Source organism: Hemitrygon akajei, chromosome 2 (genome assembly GCF_048418815.1).
Source record: "Hemitrygon akajei chromosome 2, sHemAka1.3, whole genome shotgun sequence".
NCBI classification, from domain to species: domain Eukaryota; kingdom Metazoa; phylum Chordata; class Chondrichthyes; order Myliobatiformes; family Dasyatidae; genus Hemitrygon; species Hemitrygon akajei.
In genome coordinates, this window is record NC_133125.1 from 89,142,989 (window position 1) to 89,160,249 (window position 17,261).

The following is a 17,261-nucleotide window of genomic DNA, read 5'->3' on the forward strand; positions in this document are numbered from 1 at the left end:
AAGCACAGCCATCTCGTGTGGCATGCAGCACTAATTTTAGAATCCAGAATAGCTTTTAGAAGTGTGCAAAGAAACTACAGCTTGTAGGGAAATGAAGAGGCAGATTGGTGTATTTGCCACAATTGAAAGTAATTAGTTAAGGTTTGAGGAAAGACTTTACTCTTAGGGCTTGTGTCGATCATCAAAGACAGCCAATGAGGTTGCTGCGTGCAGCAGCTGTTCTTCGACTGTGCAATCCACCTCCAGATCACAGTCGTAGTATTGTATATGAAATGGGTGGTAGTATTGCACATGCAGCTTTTACAGTGCTGGTAAGCAGTTCAAATACAAATCAGGGCACTCATGCTGGTAAGTGATGCTGCTTTTTCTCTGTTCTTGCATGCTTTTCTTTAGCAGAATCAATATCAATAATGGCTTTCCTATGAAAATATATATTCATTAAAGTATTTTCCTGAGTTCAGCTTCATATTTTAGAGGATATCAACTAAAACTGTTTCATAGTGAGCTATTGTCTTGGGATCATATTTAAAAATGTAAGCATACTGGAAGGAAACAAAGCAATATTTAGATTGTAGATGCTTTGAATCAATGACTTTTCATTATTTTTTTCTCAGCTGTGAATTCTGAGTTTATGATTAGTTGCGCTATTGGAGAGTAGCCTGACAAATCAGAATTTAATTCATGGGTCATTTTAAGGGCTGTCTATAGTAAGACATGTATACCAGTTCTTAGTGATTTCCTTCTTATTGGAAAACTGCAAAATTTGTACGTATTCTTGACCAAAATAATGAGTTCTATGGAGCTGTTAAGGAAGCTGAATAGAAAGCTATCTCCAGAGATTCTTGTTATTTGTGTGTGTGGTACAGTAGCATTTAATAAATGGATTTCTTTTTTGAAAGCAATAACATAAATCTTTTAATAGAACAGAATCATAGTTTTAATGTAGATTTCTATTATGGCTTTCTGCATATTCACTTTGAAATAATGAAATATGGGATTGCACAGGTGCATTAGTTATTGAATCTCTAGTGGCAAGGGATCTGTTAGAACCACCTCCACCGAGTTTTATTTAGAACATCTGTATAGGTTGTAAATACCACCACTAAGAGGCAATAGAAGTCTTTCTTATTAAGATCTTTTCAACATGACCAGTGCCAAAGTGATGAATTTAATGAAGCTGCTTCTGTGAACCAGAGATTCAATAGTATGTTTAACTGATAGTCACAAGTAGATATGTTGTACTGGAGAATAAGCCTTATTTTTCATTTTTAGTAAAGAAGGTGAATGTAGTATTGATGAAATAGTTCTTAATGATTCAGTGGTATATATTAGTATGAGATTAGGCAGCATCTCTCGCTCCTCAGTAGTCTCCAATTGCATTACTTCTGGGTCACTGAATACTCTGAGGCAGCTCATTTCTCTAACGGGGTTGTTTCAGACATTAATGGTCATAATCAAACCACAAAGAACGTATTAACATGAAGCAACATTTTCCTTAATTTTGGGTCAAGAGCATTAAATATTACAATATAACTAAGTATTTTTTATTTGTCCAGAAATGACAACAGAAGAGAAGATCATTTCATTTTGTTAAGGCAACTGCAAATTCATTGTAGCATGTGGGAAGTAACTACATTTTGAGATCCCACAAAAATGAATACTTTACAGATTATCATCATAGATATTGCTGGCCATTTGATTTATCCAATGATATCAGTATAATGTACTTCAGAGTATTTCTTGAGAAGAGGAAGACTCGGCTGTATGTGAAATGAATTTCACAAATGAGATATTAGAGTATTCAGTACACTAGTATATTTTGTGTTTGCCACAATTGTCAGGCTTCTTTAACTTTCAACAATATACCTGATAATTCTTAATACCACTATGCAAAGGCTGACGTTTGGTACAGAGGAAGCCAAGCTTCTGACATATTGAAAGTAAGATTTCCTGTCATTGTAGTATTGTATACGAATTCCAGTTTTAGTAATTGGAATGGATAGCTTTATAGTATTGACAATGCAGCACACATACTCTGGTATTACATATTGATGTTAATTCATACTTGAGTTTACTGTAAGTGAGGAAGGCACTGGGATGAAACCACTGCTAACTGAACCAGCAAACTGCAAAACCTGGAATGAGGATCAGCTGCTGAAAGAGGCAATTCCTCAGCATGAGCCCGATACCTTTTGTCTTCGATTATAAGTGGCCATCCATTTATAATCAGTACCAGCTGCTTTCCTGGTGTAGAATGGTTCTTAAATTAGATTCAAGTGCAAAGTTTAGAAAAATTGAGGTTAAATATTGGTCAATAGCGTATAAAGAGAGATTTAATGAACTATTTTAAAGTCAACTTCATTATATGAAACCATTGGAAGCACCCTGGCTTGGAGATGCATTGGTGTTTAAAGTTGTGGTTAAAGAAGATCTGTAATGTTGTCACTCCAATTAAAGTTCTAGGAAGGAAAGTTAATTTTCAGATTTCCATTTGAAGTAAAAAGTAAATCAAACATTTTATTTGTTTTACACCAATACTAAAGATCAAATTCTTTTGTTTAACCCAACTACCCCCTTAAAAAATTCTCCAGTAATCTTTCCTACCCTCAATACCCTGGTGCGAAGTTAATATCCTGCCTTTTGAACAAAGCAGACTCAAGTTCAGTAATGATTTGTGCTTTGACTTTTCAATTTTCCCTGTTGTAGGATTCAACAAACTACAATGAACAAATCTGAAATGGTATCAAACATATCCTTTAAACTTTATTATAGAAGGAGCACTGGAACTGAAATGTCACTTCCTTAATCACTATTTTTCTTGTAATGTGTTAACACAAACATACAACTTTCCAGACAATGCTGGGCACAATAACTTTCACCAAGTCATGTGTATCATTCCAGCCTCCTGCCCTCAGGTAACATTCATCATCCCCCACTCCTAACATAACGTAATTTATTAACCCGATATGTATTCTGTACGAGATCTGTCTGTCATGATGTAAACAGTGCTGACTAAAGGACTAAAGTGTGCTTTATTTTGCCATTGCATTATAAAGCTGTCTCTCTGAAATTATTAATGCTGATGATTTAAGGCCATACCTACTATCGAACATCTATTGCATGGAGTTACGTAAGCAGTTTGCCAGCAGACTTTGAGAATTTTGGCAGAGCCCCTATTTTCAAGGAGGTTTTAAACTACAAAGTCTATTTCTTAGGAGTATTTTGGCTGGTTGAAAGGACCATTGAATATATTACATTGCTGCTGGTTAATGTATGTGTTCCTTTCTCCTCAGCAGAACCTGATTGTTCTGACATTGTTCATATATTGTGAACTTCTTTAGTCCTGGATATTTTCTTAAAAGCTTGAAGGGGTGAAGAGACTGGAAGCAGCTGCCTATGATCATGGTTTGGTCCTGTAGATGCATACAAACTCCTCTGCACTGCAGCTGGTTCCCTGCCTATTGAATTATGCAGTCAGAGCTGGTCAAATAGCAGCATTGCCTTGACATTGTTACCTATCAGGAATGTACTGTCTAAGCTGTTCCAAAAAGGGGGACAGTAATTATTTCCAAATTAATTTCTTGATTTAGCAACTGGGATATACGTACAATGGTATCTACAATCTTTCAGTCCTATGAAAATCTCATTGAGAATAAACATAGCTTTAAGTATCATGGAAATAAAAGCGATCTGAAGGGGAGCTAGTGGCTTAGTATGCAGAGATTATCCGATCCAGCATGCTTGCAGGTTGCCAGAGTAAATATCGCTTTAATGATATTCAGGTCAGAACAGAATAGTGAAATGCAGACATCCAATTAGAGATCAGGCTAATGAAATGTAAAACCACTGGGGAAGCACTCACAATTTTGAGAGCAATACCAAACTGAATTGCTCACTTTATTTGCATTTTCAGTTCTTTGTTTGCTTGAGAACTAATGGGACTTAAGATGGTATTTCCTGTCTTCTGATTATCTGCTGTACCAGCAGTGTTTAATTCATCATTCAAAGAAAGTGACAGAATGAAGATTGTCATGAATATATTTGTCAGTAATGTTTTGCTATTGCTGGTATCTTTATTATTTTTAAATTTGAGCTTTGTTGAGTTTCTTCCCTACATCACCGGCTCTCACCCCAAACTACCGTAGTGGCGTGTTTCTCAAAGCAATAATTCCTACCTCTATCATCCTCTGCTGTCATAACACCTGAGACTTATATAATTCATCTAAAGCTCTGGGGATAAGTATTGTGAAAGTGGAGTAAGATGAGGCTCATTAAGCCATTTTCTACAGAGTAATATATTATGACTGCCTTAAATAAGTTTCAGGCTGATAATTATTGCTTATTAAGGATAATGGTTAAACACAGAGTGCGTCTGAGTGAACTTTCTTGAAGTCATGGTTTAGTCTGTAAACTGAGGAAACATTTATTCCTTTGGGGTAGGCACTTGATGGGCTGATTCCATTTTATCCTTCCTGTGAGTTGTCATTACTGAATTATTGCTACTTGGGTGCAGCAGATGCTCTGTAAGAGTCTACTGTTGATTGAACTGTAATAGCCATGACAGCAGGGAAGGTCGGTATGACAGGGATCAATGGATGGACCAGATGAAATATGTACAGTTACTTGATATCAGATGTACTGTATGATTTATCCAACATTGCAGGAATAAATGTTTAAATTTCCTTTGCATTTCAGTGAAACATTTGCACTCAACCTCTTCCATTTTCACAATCTGTAGAAAATGTATTTTATCAAGTATGGCTTCAACCCTGTCAAAGCAACTAGTTTAATTAGACTGTGGTTCTGGTTTATTTTGGAGTATGGCAGATCAGCTTGCATCAAATGTGCATTGGTTGCCTGTTCAGGGTTTTGCAGATAATTTAAAACCTGCTTTAAAAATATTATCTTCACGACTTTCGTTAATGAGAATTTTACTCCATGTGCATTCAAATGTACTCAAACATCTTACAAACCATAAGGACATTATCTGAGACTTATAGCATGCATTCATTACCTTGTAAGATGCTGTGTGCAGTGCTTTGCATCCTCATGCTACGTGGTGGGTTGGTAAGGATGAGGTCAAGGTTGAATTGAATCAGGTCTTTCTACATTATTTTGGTACTGCACAGTGGTAGTTACATTGGGTTTAAGTTATAAACTTTTAGACTTTGCTTCTGTGGCATAACAGTGGAAACTGTGAGTAGTTTCAATCTTCTGCCAGTGCACATCACACACAACCTTTCATGGTCCTAGAACACATTCGAAACAGTCAGGAAAGCTCACCAATGCAAAAAGCTCCACTTCCTGAGGAGGCTGAAGAGAGCTGGATGATGCACATATGTACTCATGTCATTCTACAGATGCACAGTAGGGAACTCCCTAACGAGCTACATCACTGCACGGTACAGAAACCGCTCTGTCATGGACAGGAAAGTGTAGTCAAAATTGTCCAGCCCATCAGTGGCACCAGCCTACTTGTCATCAAGGTGATATGCACAGAACCCTGTCTAAAAAGGACTAGGAACATCGTGAAAAATCCCACCCACCATGCTCATGAACTGTTTGTTTTTAGATTAGATTAGATTAGATTCAACTTAATTGTCTTTGTGTTGAGTACAGATACAAAGCCAATGAAATGCAGTTAGCATCTAACCAGAAATGCAAAGAATAGTGTTATTTACAAAATAACTGCAAATAAAAAGTAAGTACTATGGCATACCAATATAAAAGTACTGAGACAGTACAATATGGGTGCAATACTGCTTAGTGCTAAATGTGAGGTTCATCAGAGTCACAACCTCAGGGAAGAAGCTCCTCCTGTGCCTGCTGGTGTGGGAGCGGAGGGTCCTGTAGCACCTACCGGATGGGAGGAGAGTAAAAAGTCTGTGGTTAGGGTGAGATGCATCCTTGATAATGCTTTTCGCCCTGCCCAGGCAGCATTTATGGTAAATGTTCTCAATGGTGGGCAATTAGGTGCTGATAATCCACTGGGCAGTTTTCACCACCCGCTGGAGTGCTTCGCAGTCCGATATGGGACAATTGCCATATCACACTGAGATGCAGTGATGAGTATGCTCTCAATGGTACAGCGGTAAAAGTCTGTCAGTATCCTGGGACAGAGGTGAGCTTTCTTGATGCTCTGCAGGAAATAAAGGTGCTGTTGCGCCTTTTTGATCAGGATGGAGGAGTTCAGGGAACACGTGAGATCCTTGGAAATGTGGACACCAAGGAATTTGAAGCTTGATACACGCTCCACTACAGCTCCATTGATGCAGATGGGAACGTGAGTGTAGCTCCTAGCATGCTTGAAGTCCACAATGATCTCCTTGGTCATCTGGGTGTTCAGGGCCAGATTGTTGTCCCACTCCCATCAGAAAGGAGGTGAGATAGTATCCACTCCAGGAACACAAGACTCAAAAACAGTTACTTTCCCCAAGCAGGAAGGCTGATCAACACTTCTACTCACTAATCCATCCCTCCACACCCCTACCACCACTACTTTATCACTTCCTGTGGGTACCTTATGTTCAGAGACTCCTGTGCTTAGCATTATTTTATGGACATACAATCAATGTATATAAGCTGTCTTATGTACCTATAGTTATTGTGTTTTTATTATTGTATTCTTTATCTTACTGCATTTTTTTGTGCTGCATCAGATCTGTGGTAATAATTATTTTGTGTCCCTAACACTTGTGCACTGGGAATGACATTAAACAGCCGAGGGTCTTGAATAAATGCTTAGAATTTTGGCTTTAACTGATAGCAAATTATCAACCTGTTTTATGTCTCTCTAAATTATATTTAAAAATGGTAGAAGTAGACTATGAGGTTGTTAAATTTCTGCTTGTTTTAAAACCTGATTCAGTGATAAGGGAGTCTACAGAATGACTCAGACAGATTAGGAGAATTGGCAAAGAAGTGACTGTTGAAATATAATGCAGGAAAATGTATGGTTAAACACTTTGATAGCAGGAATAACGACCCTAAGATCGTAAAATATAGAAGCAGAGTTAGGCCGCTCGACCCATTGAGTCTACTCTGCCATTCTATCATGGCTAATTAATTATCCCTCTCAACCACATTCCCCGTAATCTTTGATGTCCTATCAACCTCTGCCTTAAAGATTGCTTCCACAATCTTTTCAGCTACCGCTTTCACAACCCTGGGGAGTTATCTACCTTCAGATCTAGCTACTTGTCTACCTTCAGATCTCTCAGCTCCCCAAGCACCTTCTCCTTCATAATAGCAAATGCACTCGCTTCTGCCCTTTGACACTCTTGAATTTCTGGCATACAGCTAGTGTCTTCCACAATGAAGAGTGACACAAAATACTTATTAAGTACATTCACCATTTCTTTGTCCTCCATTACTACCTCTCCAGAATCATTTTCCTGTGGTCCAATATCCACTCCCAACTCTCTTTTACTCTTTATATATCTATGAAAAACTTTTGTTATACTCTTTGATATTATTGGCTCTCTGAATTTCATATTAAATCTTTTCTCTTCTTATGGTTTTTTTGTTGTCTTTTGTTGTTTTTGAAAAGCTTCCAGATTCTCTAACTGCCCACTAGTTTTTGCTATATTAAGTGCCCTATCTTTTCCTTTTTAGCTGTGTTTGAATTCCGTTGTCAGCCATGGTTGCTTCATCCTGCCTTTAGAATACTTCTTCATCTTTGGGATGTATCTGACCTGCACATTCCAAATGCCCCCAGAGAGGCTGACCATTGCTGTTCCGTCGTCATCCCTGACAATGTCCCCTTCAAATCAACTTTGGCCAGTTCCTCTCTCATGCCTCTGTAATTCCCTTCCCTCCACTGCCTACTGATACATCTAATGCTGGAGGAACAGTTGACATTCCAGGCCAAGAGTATTCTTCAGGACTGGAAAGGAAGGGGGAAGATGGTAGGGGAAGAAGGATAATTAGAAGGTGATTGATGAAGCAAGGTGGGTAGGAAAGGTAAAGGGTGGGGAGGAAGGATTCTGGTAGGAGAGGAGAATGGACTATAAGAGAAAAGAAATGAAGTGGGGCACCAGGGGGAGATGATAGGCAAGCAAGAAGAAGTAAGAGGGCAGAATGGGGAATGGAAGAAGAGGGGAGAGGGAGGGATAATGTTTTTTGACCTGTAGAAATTCATGCTCATGTCATCAGGTTGAAGTCTACCCACATGTTGGAATGGGAATGGGAAATTGAATTAATGTTGTGCTTTCCGGGAATTCCATTTTGGCTGATGGAGTGGAGGTGCTCGACAAAACGATCCCCCAATTTTACAACTGGTCTCACCAGTGTAGAGGATGCTGCAAGAGGAGCACCAGATACAATAGACAACCCCAGAAGATTGCCTCACCTGGAAGGACTGTTGCAGAGATAAGTGCTGGGAGGGAGATCAGTGGGGATGGATGATTAAATAAGGGAATCACAGAGGGAGCAATCTCTTTGGAAAGCAGAGAGTGTGGTAGGAAGAGATAAAGTTGTGTTTGGTGGTAGGATCCCTCTGGAGATAGTGGAAGATCCAGAGAATGATGTTTTGGATGCAGAAGCTCAAGGGATGGTTGATAAGAACAAAAGGAACTCTATCACTGTTAAGGCAGCAGGAAAATGGGGTGAGTGTGGACATCTAGGAGATGGAGTAGATGTGGGTGAGGGTAGCATTAATGGTGGAAGAAGGGAAACACTGTTCTTTAAAGAAGGAACAGATCTGTGATGCTTCATCCTGGGAACAGATGTGTTGGAAACAAAGGGACTGAGAAAAGAGAATTGCATTTTTACAGAAGACAGGGTGAGAAGAGGTATAGTCAAGAAGCAGTAGATGTCGGTAGGTTTATAAAAGATGTTGGTTGACAGTTTGTCTCCAGAGATGGAGACAGAAATCAAGAAAGGGTAGGGAGGTGTCAGAAGTGGAGCAAGTGGATTTAAGGGCAGGGTGGAAGTTGGAGGCAAAGTTGATGAAATTGAAGTTGTGCTAATGAAGTCATCAATGTAGCGGGGCAAGAGTTAAGGAGCATTACTGCGGAACGCTTGGAACATAGGTTGTTCTACGCAGCCAATAAACTGGCAGGCATAGCTGGGACCCAAGCGGGTGCTCACGGCTACCCCTCAAGTCTATAGAAAGTAGGAGAAGCTGAAGGAGAAATTGTTGAAGGGGAGGGGCAGTTCTACTAGATGGAGGAGAGTAGTGTTGGAGGGGAATTGGTTGTTTCTTTTATTCAGAAAGAGGTGGAGAACATTAAGGCTGAAAATAAGGTGGTCTGGGCCAGGGAATTGAATTGAATTAACTTTATTTCTTGCATCCTTCACTTACATGTGGAGTAAAAATATTTAAGTTATGTCTTCATCTGAATGTTCAATGTGAAATTTGTAGTATTTTATAATAAATAGTATGTACAATAGGACAGTCAATATAGTATAAAAATGCAATTGTATCAGTGTGAATTAATCAGTCAGATGGCTTGGTGGAAGAAACTGCTGTCCTGGAGCCTGTTGGCCCTGGTTTTTCTGCTGTGGTACGATTTCCCGGATGGTAGCAGATGGAACTGTTTGTGGTTGGGGTGACTGGGGTCCCCAATGATCCTTCAGACCGTTTTTACACACCTGTCTCTGTAAATGTCCTGAATAGTGGGAAGTTCACATCTACAGTTGGGCAGGGCTGTCTGCACCACTCTCCGCAGGGTCCTGTGATTGAGGGACCCGGGAGTGATGCAGCCAGTCAGGATGCTCTCAATTGTGCCCCTGTAGAAATGCTGTTCTTGGACTACAGTCCAGCATTCAACACTATAATTCCCTCCAGGCTCGACAAGCTCAGAGACCCCGGCCTTTCATGAGGAAGTGGAGAGCATGAGAAGTGTCATGGATGCAGGTGAGAAGGGACTGAACCAAGAGGGATAGAATGGAGTTGAGGTATGAGTGCACAAGTTCAGTAGGGCATGAAGAGGCAGAAAATACTGGCCTATCCAGACTGTCAGGTTTGTGGATCTTGGGTAGGAGGTAGAAGCGAGCAGTGCAGGATAAGGGAACTATGAGTTCGGTAGCAGTGGATGGGAGTTCTCCAAAGTTGATGAGGTCAGTGATGGTGTCGGAGACTGTTTTCTAATAGGGTGGAGTGGGTTCCTCTTCCAGAGGTATGTAAGAGGAGGTGGCGATGAGCTACCGCCTGGCCTCAGCAAGGTAAAGGTCAGTCCTCCAGACTACAAAGGTCTGATGGCAAGGTCAGGGTTGATGCAGAGAGAATGGTGGGCAGTAGATTTCCAGCATCTGCAGGATTTCTTGTGTTTATTATACTGATACATCTGATTTCATCTTCTCTCTACCAAACTGCAGGGTGAATTCTATCATATTATGATCACTGCCTCCCATGGGTTCTTTACATATGATCCCAAATCAAATCTAGTTCATTACACAACACACAATACTTTCTGGAGAAGTAAACACATCACCCTACTGTGATTTGACCCATATATGACTTCAAACCCATAACAGACACTATTAACTACATCCTAAAATGGCTTCAGTTGTAACAGCATTGATATCTTGTACAGGTTCCTTTTTGCCAAGCAAAATCAAAAAAACAAAGTTACACCGAAACAAAACACAATAAATGCTGGAAACCTGACATTTTAAAAAAAGGAAAGAAATGCTAAAAGTCTCAGACAGCATTACAGAATTAATTACTGGTATTGTGTATTCTCCAACCAAAATTCATTCCAAGAAGGCAGACTGCAAGCTGGTCACGTGACTATATAAACAAGTTTTCTGGTATTGACTGGCGATGAATTAGTAATTAAACTAGCAATAATGTTATAAAATGTTTTGTATAGTCATCACTTTGATTTCTGTTATTTTCTAAATTTATTCTTAATTTACACATATTAAATTTGTTTGTTCATGTTTGGCAAGGTTGGCTGCAAGTTTTTAATCAACATATTTTTTCACTGCAATTACTCATAATACACTGTTTTCTGTTACTTTTTTTAAAAATGAAAACAACTTAGAGATAGAGGGATTTTTTTTTTGGTAGTCCTTGTGCCTGCTGTTGTAATCAAATCTACAACCTTCGGCTCAATTCACACAAGTTGCATCTCATCCAAAGTTTTGATTTTCCCAAGTCATTACTGTGTAAATGATGAGCTGAATTAAATGAAATGTTCATTTACTTTATTTATGACTACTGAAGTAAAAGGGATTATAGCAGTGTTAATTATTATTAGATTGCAAATTAATTATTAGATCACAATTGAATTGGGAATAATGGAAGATATTCAGCCCAATTATCATCACCAAATGTACCTTGATATTGGAAGAAGTTTTTGTGGGGATTTTGTGTCTGCTATTTTTATTTGAACATCTATTTTATCCATGGAGAATTTCCTGGTAACCTTTTCTGAATTTGACTTATGGCCATTTCTTACTTGCATATTTTTTAACCTCAAGAAGTTGAATTGGCTTTCGCCTGCAGTCAATTATTTGATGCACTTTTATGATACATGTTACTAGGAATCAAAGTGCTAATACTTTCTGCCTGCCCTGACATGCAAAAGACTTCAGTTGATCTCTGTGACACTAAGAAGAGGCAGTTTCTGAGGTATATTCTACAGTTCGATGATAGGTTTTGTAGTGTTCTCATGCAGGTGTAGATTCTCTGAACTAAACACCGAGTTAAACCGTAGTCAATGAAAGCAAGGATCGCAGTAAGATTAACCGTTTACTGTTCACTCCTCCACATTAACATATGGTGAAACCTGTTGATAAAACAGTACAAAATATATGCAGTATTTGTTTCCTTCTTGGCATCACATTTACATCATAAATACTTGTAAAAGTAAAACTACAACAAACTATATTACATTAAAGTACAACATACAGTCAGAACCTACCTACACCATCAACAACTTTAAATACATTTCAACACAAACTATCCAGCAACGCTTTCAATAGCACAAGAAAATAAACTTTATCAACCGTCATTAGTTTTAACAGAATCAGTGTTAACATTTTTACTTCAACATATCGATTGTCATATGAACTTACGGCGTTGCTTCTATGATGTTTCTTAGTGCGTAGAATGAAACTTTTCTCGCGCTGATCCTGCACACACAAGCCCCCACCTTCCTGTTTCTCCAAACCGGTATTTACCCACAACACGCGGCAAAACCAGGTGTGACATCATCGCATGCCGTGATACATCACAGACGGTGAATTTACTTTCAACAACCTTAACTTTAACTAGAAAATAATTACAAACAAATTACTAAAGTGAAAATGTAATAAAGCTAAACAAATGCCTTAAGGGCAATGCAGGTTTATATTTTTACTCTATTTTTAGCTAGCCTCACATTGTACAGGTTTTGGTTGCTTTCCTGCCCAATTTATAGGCCAAGTGGTGGAATTTGTGAGCAAAGAGGACATTGGTGTTCAACGGTTTTACATGGAAGCAACTCCCAGGCTTGTGAGGCCACGCTAGGAGTCCATGGACTTGTCACCCAGCACTGTCGTTGCACTCTGCTGTTCTTTGGTGGGATAGGGTGTTGCTGATAATCGGCCTTCCTAATCCCATGGCAACATATGGACAATGGGATTTCTCAGGCTGAAGAGTAAGAAGGCCAAATCATATAATTAAGACCATAAGAAGTAGGAGCACAATTAGGCCATTTGGCCCATCGAATCTGTTCCACCAGTTCACCATGGCTGGTCCATTTTTCCCTTGCAGCCCCAGTTTCCTGCCTTTCCCCCACTGTATTCCTTCATGCCCTGACCAATCATGAATCTATCAACCCCTACCTTAAAACATAAAAATCTGGCTTCCACAGCTGCCTGTGGCAAAGAATTCCACAGACTCACCACTCTATGGCTAAATAAATTCCTCCTCATCTCCATTCTAAAAGGACGCCCCTCTATTCTAAGGTTGTGTCCTCTGGTCTTACACTCTCACCATAAGAAACAGCCTCTCCACATCCACTCTATCAAGAACTTTCACTGTTAAAAAAGTTTCAATGAGCCATTTAATAGGTTTCAATGAAGTCACCCCTCATTCTTCTGAATTCCAGCGAACACAAGCCCAGAGCCAACAAACACTCTTCATATGACAAGCCATTCAATCCTGGAATCATTTTGGTGAATTTCCTTTGAACTTTCTCCAGTTTCACCCCATCCTTTCCAGGATGAGGAGCCCAAACCTGCTCACAATACTCCGAGTGAGGTCTCACCAGTGATTTATAAAATCTCAATATTGCATCATTGGTTTTTATATACTAGTCCTCTTCAAATGAATGCTAACACTGCACTTGCCTTCCTCACCAGAGACTCAACCTGCAAATTACCCTTTAGGGAATCCTGAACAAGGACTCCCAAGTCTCTTTGCACTTCTGTTTACTGTATTTTCTTGCTGTTTCAAAAATAGTTAACCCTTTCATTTCTTCTACCAGAGTGCATGTCCTTGCACTTCCTGACACTGTATTCCACCTGCCATTTCTTTCCCCATTCTCCTAATCTAAGGCCTCTGTAGCCTCTCTACTTCCTCAAGTCTACCTGCCCCTTCACCTACCTTCATATCATCTGCAAAGTTTGTAAGAAAGCCATCAATTCCATCAACCAAATCATTGACATATAACTTAAATTGTCATGTATTTTGTCATGTGCCTCCAAAAACCCTGAGACCTCAGCTTGTTATGGTCGGGTCCGAAGTCTGCATTCCGGTTATTGATCTGGTCCACGGACTCCGGATTCAAGGCTCTTCCACCGTCCCTTGTTTCGTCTTGAACTCAAATATTCACACCTGAGGATCATCTTAGCTCGGTTGGGCTCAAGGAGGTTCACCTGATGCCTATTGGTTGGCCGTGAATATAAGGGGCTCTAGGATTGAGTAGAGTTGGGGGGGTCATCCTGCCCGTCCCGGCTTGGACTACCACCGTTAACGATGAGTTCTGTGAGTGAGGTATGGACTGGGCTGCACCGTAGCCCGCCCGAGTCTTCCGGCCACAGTGAGTCTTGAAGTCACCCTGGACCGAGCTCCCTTCCTACCCCTTGCCTCCGTCGGGTAACCAGGCCGGATTGTCATTGCTCAGTGGAGGGCTCTGCCCTTTCCTACCCCTTGCCTCCGTCGGGTAAGCCAGGCCAGATTGTTATTGCCCAGTGGAGGGCTCTGCCCTTTCTTACCCCTTGCCTCCGTCGGGTAACCAGGCCGGATTGTCATTGCTCAGTGGAGGGCTCTGCCCTTTCCTACCCCTTGCCTCCGTCGGGTAAGCCAGGCCAGATTGTTATTGCCCAGTGGAGGGCTCTGCCCTTCCTATCCCCTGCCTCCGTCGGGTAACCAGGCCAGATTGTCATTGCTTGGCGGAGGCTCTGCCCCTTCCTACCCCTTGCCTCCGTCGGATAACCAGGCCAGATTGTTATTGCTCAGTGGAGGGCTCTGCCCTTTCCTACCCCTTGCCTCCGTCGGGTAAGCCAGGCCAGATTGTCATTGCTCAGTGGAGGGCTCTGCCCCTTCCTATCCCTTGCCTCGACGGATTGTTCCCTGTGACCTGCCCAGGTTCCTGTGTCCTGCCTGGGAGGTCGGGGTCCTGCCCAGGAGTTCTGCAGCCCACCCAGGGGGCTATCCTCCCAGCATTACTAGTCCCAAGACCCCAGCCTCAAGATCCCTGCCTCGAGACCCCAGTCTCTAGTCAAGCCTCGAGACCCCAGCCTGAAGCCAAGCCTCGAGACCCCAGCCTGAAGCCAAGCCTCGAGACCCCTGCCTCTAGCCAAGCCTCAAGACCCCTGCCTCTAGCCAAACCTCGAGATCCCTGCCTCTAGCCAAACCTCGAGACCCCAGCCTCTAGCCAAGCCTCGAGACCCCAGCCTGAAGCCAAGCCTCGAGACCCCACCCTCTAGCCAAGCCTCGAGACCCCAGCCTGAAGCCAAGCCTCGAGACCCCAGCCTCTAGCCAAGCCTCGAGACCCCATCCTGAAGCCAAGCCTCGAGACCCCACCCTCTAGCCAAGCCTCGAGATCCCAGCCTCTAGCCAAGCCTCGAGACCCCACCTTCTAGCCAAGCCTCGAGACCCCTGCCTCTAGCCAAGCCTCAAGATCCCAGCCTCTAGCCAAGCCTCGAGACCCCAGCCTGAAGCCAAGCCTCGAGACACCAGCCTCTAGCCAAGCCTCGAGACCCCAGCCTGAAGCCAAGCCTCGAGACCCCAGCCTCTAGCCATGCCTCGAGACCCCAGCCTGAAGCCAAGCCTCGAGACCCCAGCCTCTAGCCAAGCCTCGAGACCCCATCCTGAAGCCAAGCCTCGAGACCCCACCCTCTAGCCAAGCCTCGAGATCCCAGCCTCTAGCCAAGCCTCGAGACCCCACCCTCTAGCCAAGCCTCGAGACCCCTGCCTCTAGCCAAGCCTCAAGATCCCAGCCTCTAGCCAAGCCTCGAGACCCCAGCCTGAAGCCAAGCCTCGAGACACCAGCCTCTAGCCAAGCCTCGAGACCCCAGCCTGAAGCCAAGCCTCGAGACCCCAGCCTCTAGCCAAGCCTCGAGACCCCATCCTGAAGCCAAGCCTCGAGACCCCACCCTCTAGCCAAGCCTCGAGATCCCAGCCTCTAGCCAAGCCTCGAGACACCAGCCTCTAGCCAAGCCTCGAGACCCCAGCCTCTAGCCAAGCCTTGAGACCCCAGCCTGAAGCCAAGCCTCGAGACCCCAGCCTCTAGCCAAGCCTCGAGACCCCAGCCTGAAGCCAAGCCTCGAGACCCCTGCCTCTAGCCAAGCTTCGAGACCCCACCCTCTAGCCAAGCCTCGAGACCCCACCCTCTAGCCAAGCCTCGAGACCCCTGCCTCTAGCCAAGCCTCGAGACCCCACCCTCTAGCCAAGCCTCGAGACCCCAGCCTGAAGCCAAGCCTCGAGACCCCAGCCTCTAGCCAAGCCTCGAGACCCCACCCTCTAGCCAAGCCTCGAGATCCCAGCCTGAAGCCAAGCCTCGAGACCCCAGCCTCTAGCCAAGCCTCGAGACCCCAGCCTGAAGCCAAGCCTCGAGACCCCACCCTCTAGCCAAGCCTCGAGATCCCAGCCTCTAGCCAAGCCTCGAGACACCAGCCTCTAGCCAAGCCTCGAGACCCCAGCCTCTAGCCAAGCCTTGAGACCCCAGCCTGAAGCCAAGCCTCGAGACCCCAGCCTCTAGCCAAGCTTCGAGACCCCACCCTCTAGCCAAGCCTCGAGACCCCACCCTCTAGCCAAGCCTCGAGACCCCTGCCTCTAGCCAAGCCTCGAGACCCCACCCTCTAGCCAAGCCTCGAGATCCCAGCCTGAAGCCAAGCCTCGAGACCCCAGCCTCTAGCCAAGCCTCGAGACCCCAGCCTGAAGCCAAGCCTCGAGACCCCACCCTCTAGCCAAGCCTCGAGATCCCAGCCTCTAGCCAAGCCTCGAGACACCAGCCTCTAGCCAAGCCTCGAGACCCCAGCCTCTAGCCAAGCCTTGAGACCCCAGCCTGAAGCCAAGCCTCGAGACCCCTGCCTCTAGCCAAGCTTCGAGACCCCACCCTCTAGCCAAGCCTCGAGACCCCACCCTCTAGCCAAGCCTCGAGACCCCTGCCTCTAGCCAAGCCTCGAGACCCCACCCTCTAGCCAAGCCTCGAGACCCCAGCCTGAAGCCAAGCCTCGAGACCCCAGCCTCTAGCCAAGCCTCGAGACCCCACCCTCTAGCCAAGCCTCGAGATCCCAGCCTGAAGCCAAGCCTCGAGACCCCAGCCTCTAGCCAAGCCTCGAGACCCCAGCCTGAAGCCAAGCCTCGAGACCCCTGCCTCTAGCCAAGCCTCGAGACCCCAGCCTCTAGCCAAGCCTCGAGACCCCACCCTCTAGCCAAGCCTCGAGACCCCAGCCTGAAGCCAAGCCTCGAGACCCCTGCCTCTAGCCAAGCTTCGAGACCCCACCCTAGCCAAGCCTCGAGACCCCACCCTCTAGCCAAGCCTCGAGACCCCTGCCTCTAGCCAAGCCTCGAGACCCCACCCTCTAGCCAAGCCTCGAGACCCCAGCCTGAAGCCAAGCCTCGAGACCCCACCCTCTAGCCAAGCCTCGAGACCCCACCCTCTAGCCAAGCCTCGAGATCCCAGCCTTTAGCCAAGCCTCGAGACCCCACCCTCTAGCCAAGCCTCGAGACCCCAGCCTCTAGCCAAGCCTCAAGACCACATTGGACCCCAAGATCTCTCTGAACTCCAAGATCATCTCTGAACTCCAAGGTCTCCATGAATGCCAAGGTCTCCACACCTTGTCCTATCCTTTAGCTTGTCCTGTCCTGCCCCTAGTAC

At 44.1% G+C, this 17,261-nt stretch overlaps 1 protein-coding gene across 3 annotated transcripts in view; it reads left to right on the forward strand.

Moving 5' to 3' along the window:
- The first annotated feature begins 243 nt into the window (after nt 1-243).
- thsd7ba (thrombospondin, type I, domain containing 7Ba) overlaps nt 244-17,261 on the forward strand; it is a 976,604-nt gene continuing 959,586 nt past the window's right edge. For all 3 annotated transcript variants that reach the window (XM_073025771.1, XM_073025781.1, XM_073025776.1), the window contains exon 1: nt 244-348. The gene's annotated coding sequence lies outside the window, so the exon portion shown is untranslated. The remainder of the gene's footprint in view (nt 349-17,261) is intronic.